Consider the following 7,116-nt stretch of genomic DNA (forward strand, 5'->3'; position numbering starts at 1 on the left):
ATAAATGTCCTATATTAAATCCTGTGCTGTCTGTGGTACACTGGTGGCTCTGGGAGATCTGACAGCCTGTGAGGGGTTAAAGTGTGAAGATGAGGCACCTTGAATTGAATTGAACAGTTGGCTACAGTTAGTACATTGTGGGTTCAGTATCTGTGGCAGGTATAACAGAAGTTCTAGTAGAGAGCTGCTTCAGTGTGTGAACTGTAAGAGATAGAGGTTAAAAACACATTCCTTTGTAAAATAACTCATATGATATTTAAACAGGTGTGTCATTGTCATGAAATTTGTATAAATGAGTTCCAAAGAAATCCAGAGAAAAAAAGAGCCTTCAGATCTCACAGAACCCTGAGAGCCCAGAGGGCTTGCTTGCAGGACACAACAGTGGCCACAAGGTGATGCTCATCTCAACTTTGTGCTCCAGAACTGTTTTAAAATGAGTAACATTTGTGTGTTTTTTTAAAGAAGGATTCTACATCAAATACTTGCTTAAACTAAGTAAATAAAAGCTTACTACAGTAAGTAACTACAGTATTAGTTTTAAAGCTACAGTATTACTGCCCTAAAACAGAAAATGTAATAAAGTTTAAGGAATGTGCAAGCTTTTCAATTATTTAGGGACAAACTGTTAACAGTACTGCAGTGCACTGCTAGTAATGCAACAGAAATAAAATAAAATAGTAGAAAGTAACCAAACACTTGCAGATTGCACCTGTTCTCCTAGCTCAGGCCTTTTCTAACTGTCTGTGACAGGATTTGTATACAGGAAGAAGCTTTGCATACCTGTGCCGCCTCACTGCTCCAAACACTTTAAGACTCACAGTGTGGATCAATCACTGTTCAGCTCTTTCAGAGTCATTAACACACACAGGACAATGATGTCACTGATTCTACTGCTGGGGACACTGGGGCTCTTTGTTCAAGGTGAGGATAAAAGAAAATACGTTTAAATGTTTGTACTAGCTTAATGCTCAATTTTCTTAAGACATTTGTAATGTATTCAATTATATATATATTGTACACACATTAAATAATGTCATACATGTTTAAGATTTTCATTTTAGAAAATGTCCTTATTTTATTTCAGGTTGCCATGGTCAAATTGTTCTGACTCAGTCTCCAGCTCAAACTGTTCTCCCAGGAAGCTCTGTCTCAATCAGCTGTACAGCCAGTCAGTCTACTAGTGATGATGTACACTGGTACCTGCAGAAACCTGGCCAGGTTCCACAGCTCCTGGTACATGATGCAACTAACCGTTATACTGGGATTCCTGATCGATTCACTGGCAGTTACTCTGGGACAGTCTTCACACTGAAAATCACTGGAGTCCAGGCTGAAGATGCAGGAGATTATTACTGTCAGCAGGACTATAGCTACCCATTCATACAGTGATACATGTCTGTACAAAAACCTCCCTCAGCTCTACAGAAGGTTCTCGGGCTCATCGAAAGGAACCACAGAGGACTGAGACTGAGAACAGCTGCTGATACAGGTGACCTGAACTGATTTTTTAAATTTAAATTATTAAAAGATTTTAAGTAGATTTCCTAAAGATGTTTTTTTCTTAAATAACAACATGGCAGGATGCTATTAACTCAAGATTGTTATAAGAGTATGAATTGTTAAATTGTTGGATCTCTATTTTCACTGGAATGTACTGTAGCATTGCATTTTATTTTGTTTATGATACATGTACAGTATGTTATTTATTCTTTGTATTTTTTTTCATGTATTTTTATTGTATCTCTGTTATTCCGATATGCATCACAAAAAATTACTAACACCCAAGACGGTTGTTTTGGCTGTGAAGTTGACTTTGACTTACACTATGTGCCCTTTGCTCTTGTTTAATAATCTTACAATCAACAGCTTCTTACTTGGCTGTCGTATTTTGAGATCAGTGTCAAAGAGCTGGAATTTATTTTCCTGGAAATCAAGGACTTTGGTGAAAAGGACTTTGGTGAAATTCACTAAATCTGTTTTGTGCTTCTCCTGCAGCTTGTCTTTTTGTTATTGTACCTACAGTACAGTATATTTAGGAAACAAGAGGAGGCCATGAATGTTTTTCCAGCCCTGACTTGTCAGACAGTGGGAGATATTTTAAGTCCAGACAGAACGTGCTATAAAAGAATTACTGCTGAGGACACTGGGGCTCTTTGCTCAAGGTGATCATTGAAACAGAAATTAATGTAAAATTGTTTGACTAAAATAAATTTAATCCTATCCTATTTAATCTTATTATTTTAGCACTATTTTAGTACTAGCATAATTCTCTCTCACAATGGGTAGATTTAAAAAAAGAAATAAATGTGTTTTCTTAGGCAGATCAATAAAACCTGCACAGTGCTTTAGTGTTATTTCTGAGCAACTAAAGTATTTGTGTTAGAAAAATCATGAACAAGAGATGTTTTAATCATTTTAAAATTCATCCATCCATCTTCTAAACTCTATACAATACAGGGCCACAGGAGAACGAGAGCCCATCCTAAAAAGCAGAGGGCACAAGGTGGGATACACCCTGCACAGGACACATGGCAAACAGACACTCAAAATACCACGGGCAATTTTCCCAGAAGCTCATGATTAATCCACCAGCTTGTCTTTGGACTGTGGATCATCCAGACAAAACCCAAAGATTTTTTGGGAGAACAGTTAAGTCCAAATTATTTTGTGCAAAATAATATGCATTTCCTTTTCAGTATATTGATTTGTTTTTCTCTTTGTGAATTCTGTAAAGTATTTCAGACAAACTCTTACAAAACAGTTCTGATAATTTGAAAGTAATTGGTAAGTATTTTGACATCTTCAATGTGACAGAAACTTAAAAACCTGGCAGTTAGTTCACATGTCATTAACAATCAACACTAAATGAAGACAGTACAATATACATATGCTATTTAATCATATTGTTCAGAAAGGACAGCATTACCCCCTTGTAGCCTGGTCTCATCAGATCTCAGAAGCCAAGCACAGCTTGGCCAGATCAGAACCATAATGGAAAACTTCCAAGGAAGACCAGGTTCCTGCTGTCAGTGGAGCTGCTGAACCAGGATTTACAAACAATCCCAGAATGATGCTGGAGCACAAGGATGCAGTGCTGTAGGAGCTGCTGTCCATCAGATGAGACATTTAAATCAAACTCTAAACACTAACCTGAGATTTTGACATGATTGAGGTGAATAACAAACTCGTGAGTCTGTTCAAGAGAGTGGGAGTGGGAGTTTCAGAGTCATTGATTTCATTACCTGGTCTGTTGTGTACTGAAGGTACCACAGTGGACTGAGGCTGAGAACAGCTGTAGAGCTGCTATAGTTGAGCAGGGCCATTACATCATTCACTCATACAGTATACATTCATTCATCTTTGTAAAAAACATTTTTGCACATCCCTGAGATGCAGTTACATGCAAAAAGTTATATTACAGGGTCCAGTGTGCTGTTACTGAAGGTGGCATCATCCTGAAGAGTCCCAGACAGTATAACATTCCCCTGCTAAAAGCTGTAAGCACAATTTATGCACTGAGGTCTGTGAAGACAGGTCTGCTGGAATCTGCTGCTGCATCATTCTGAATGATAAATAACACAGTGTTTTTGCAACTTTATCACAGGGATATTCCAAGATTCACACCATGGAGCAAACCTTGTGCCCAAGTTTACTTCATGTTTTCCGGATGATTTTGTCCATTGTTTTTGATTAAATTAATTTCAGAATTCAACTATTGTTGTATTTTAACAGCACATGACAGTTACTGAGATATTTTGCACATTGTTGTCTTAAGTCATTGACACACAATACTCAAGGTTAAGGTTCAAACAAAATCAATCTAATGTTGTTTGACTAAGTTAACTTTAGTCCTTTTCCTTTTCAATATATTAATTTGTTTTTTCTCATTGTCAATTCTGTAAAGTGTTCCAGACCTAAGACAGTTCTGATAATTTGTAAGTAATTGATAAGTATTTTTACATCTACTCTGTGATAGAAAGTTTAAAAACTGGCAGGGAGTCATATTTGGAAAGTTTAAAACATACAGATGCAGCCATTCAAAGTGCGCGGTACAGACACGTACAGACACGCATCGTGACGCGCGATGACGCACAATACCGCGGTACGTTATTGGTTGACTGACAGGGGCACTCGTGGTCCGTTGGTCGGTCGTAGAAAGATTTACAGTAAATGTCTTTACTGTGCCCGTTTTAGCATTGAATATTTATATGGAATTTTACCACTGAAGGGAAATCTTAGTAGCTGAGCATAAAAAGAATAGGAGCGTTTAAATCGCCTTTATTTAAAACCCATAAATAAGGCTGATACTGTTTAGACTTTTAATTATTTAAAACTGTATTACAGCAGCACAGTGCACAATGCAACGTAAATCGCTATCTTTGTCTTCTGCGTAATAATGTTCACCTCTCTGTCCAGCAAATTAACAATAGTAATAATAATGAACTTTATTGTATATGGCGCCTTTAAAGCTGGCACCTCAAAACACTTTACAGGATAAAAACAATAACAACAATACTGTTAGACTGGGCAACAGTAAAAATTAAATTAAAAATTAAAGAAATACAAAATGAGATATAATGATGTGTTCCGGCTTAGACATTAAGGAAGAGCATAACACGTGGGCGGCCAGCGGGAGTGCTGGCTGTGACGAATTAAACCGGTTTCACAGGTATTTTCAAAGTAGAAGGGGGTGAGATTTCCAGCGAAAGACACCTCCCCCCCTCCAAAACCAAGGAAGTACAGTACTTACTATTTAAAAAAAGCTAGGCTCCTCAATGAAATCGCTTTAACATGCTAATGCATTGGTGTAACAGTCCAGGCGTGACAAGCTTCTAATGTCTAATGTCAACCCGACGAAAGGAACCCTTCTTTCATTGGAAGACAATGAACATATTCTAGCCCTAAATGAATTAATAGCAAACATGGTTTACATAAAATACATTTTTCCAAGAAAGTTTAGCCTTTGTCACTAATGAAACCACTAAATAATGACATAAATAAAGAAATCTTAAGATTTTTAAAATACATGACTTTGCTAAAATTTATTTAAAAATCAAAACGATTACAAACGCCAGCAGAGAGAGAGAACAGGGGAGGGGTATTGGTTTTGCATAAGGGCTATGGAAATTAGGTCTATATACTTTTATTTCTTTAGATACGCAAATCCATGTTATTTTTTAATCCCTGACGGGACTGGGAATCCATAAGAATCGAGTAATAAGTTTCATTGCGCTTTGACAGATCGTCTTTAAATCAATTGTTGATTTAAAGGTTGACAGTAAATGTTTATATTTTAACGCATACTGTACAGCCTCTTTTTCTCTATAAAAATCTAAAAGATATTAGATATTAAGAGAGAGCGTCTGCATTTATAACTTAGTTCTTAAAATTAGTCAAGCAATATGAAGCATCTCCTTTTACTTTTAAGTCCCTTAAATATCATTGAGCACAGCTTTCTCACCACTTAGATTAGAGAGAGAGAGCGTAAAACCTGGGCGTAACAGCTGTTTCTTTTTCTGATCACTCGCTCCCTGGATACACGTCTCACCTGTCCTGTTCTTTGTTTTCCTAATTTGCTGTTTATGCCTGCTGCGATCCACTCCTGCCCTCACACCTAAAGAAGACAATTTTAAATTTCTTTGCGCGGTCCATTGTGCAATTAACCCTTGTATGTGCTGTCTTTAAGGTGATATCACATAAAGGTGATATGTAAAATAATGTATTTTATTATTGTTATAGAGAAACATGATCAGATTTTCCCCGGTTCAGAAAAAAGATCTAAAGTATGTCACTAATATACTTTTAATATAGTCTTTGCTGTGCTCTTGAGGATCCTTGTGATATTTCGAGCTCTGGTTGAATGATAAGTGTCGCAGTTTAAATAATTTTCATAGTTAGAAATTATGAAACACTCTGTTAAAAGCAAGGGAGTTTTTATGTCCGTTACAGTAAAAGAAAATGCCTGACAAAGTAGGGCTTGGACAGATTCCAAGTGCATTTTTGCAATTTACGTTTGCATTGTGCATTGTGCTGCTGTAAAACAGTTTAAAATAATTAGAAGTCTAAACAGTATCAGCTTTATTTATGGGTTGCAATTTAAAAAAAAGTCAAAAACCGCACTCAAAATGCAATTTAGAGCTTTCTGGCAAAAGGAGACACCCAAATTAATGCCACTGTTTGTGCATGAACAAGGTTATACTGCTATTTCCTTAGATACGCAATGCCTGTCTCTCCTGGCTGTGCTCGCTCTCTCTCTCTCTCTCTCTCTCTAGCTGGTGGTGTACAGCTTTTTAGTATAGATTACACTTTTCTAAAATGAATTTTAAAAATAAAAACGATTACAATCTAATCTTTCCACGTTTGATCCCAAGATCCCAAGAAAAATAAATCTAAACGGGGAGAAAGCTATGCTGAAAGTTTATTAAGATGCTTAGAAGACAAAGATATCAATTTATGTTGCATTTGTCTGATTGTGAATCAAAAAACACATATATTTAAACCCGCGTTTGCGATTTAAATCAAAACGCGATTTAAATCAATATAAATGTTTATATTGTAACGCCTAGGTGACTATTCATTGTTATTAAAATGACTTAAATTCGATCATGTTGTGATATTTAGAAATATAAATTTGTTTGGTGCGAGTGAGGTTTTATTTAATCTCTGAGCCAGGGAAACTTTTTATTTTTTCAAGGAAATGTTTGTTAAAAAAAAAGTCATGTCTCCAGCAGGATTCAAACACACAGTATGTGACATTGGAGTCAGGAACCTAACCCACAGCGCCACCAGCACAGTCACATGCAGAGGGCTGAAAAAGCACTACAGAAACATTATCAACAGACAATGTACAGCGTGTACTATTCTTGTGTTGCAGTACATGAATATAATTATATCGTTATTAATTTCTTTAGATTCGCGATTCCATATTATATTCCCTTTTAATCAAGTTCTAAAGGTATGCTTGTTGACTCCGGTATCACGTTAGTTAAAGACTTCGATGCTTAAAATGTTTAGGGAGAAATGGAATACTGGTGTGTATGTTTTCTTTAAAGTACCGAGACCAGCCATATACTGTATGTTTAAGTTCCAAAATTAATATCGTTTATGGCCTTCACA

The 7,116-nt window shown here is 36.4% G+C and overlaps 1 long non-coding RNA gene across 1 annotated transcript; it reads left to right on the forward strand.

The window, feature by feature from the left end:
• The first annotated feature begins 1,104 nt into the window (after nt 1–1,104).
• On the forward strand, nt 1,105–3,640 carry LOC148815936 (uncharacterized). The gene is made up of 3 exons (XR_016086036.1): nt 1,105–1,489; nt 1,996–2,162; nt 2,458–3,640. It is a non-coding gene; the product is annotated as an uncharacterized LOC148815936 (long non-coding RNA).
• The last annotated feature ends 3,476 nt before the right edge of the window (nt 3,641–7,116 follow it).

This window comes from Atractosteus spatula, chromosome 24 (genome assembly GCF_055471065.1).
Source record: "Atractosteus spatula isolate fAtrSpa1 chromosome 24, fAtrSpa1.hap1, whole genome shotgun sequence".
Taxonomy (NCBI): domain Eukaryota; kingdom Metazoa; phylum Chordata; class Actinopteri; order Semionotiformes; family Lepisosteidae; genus Atractosteus; species Atractosteus spatula.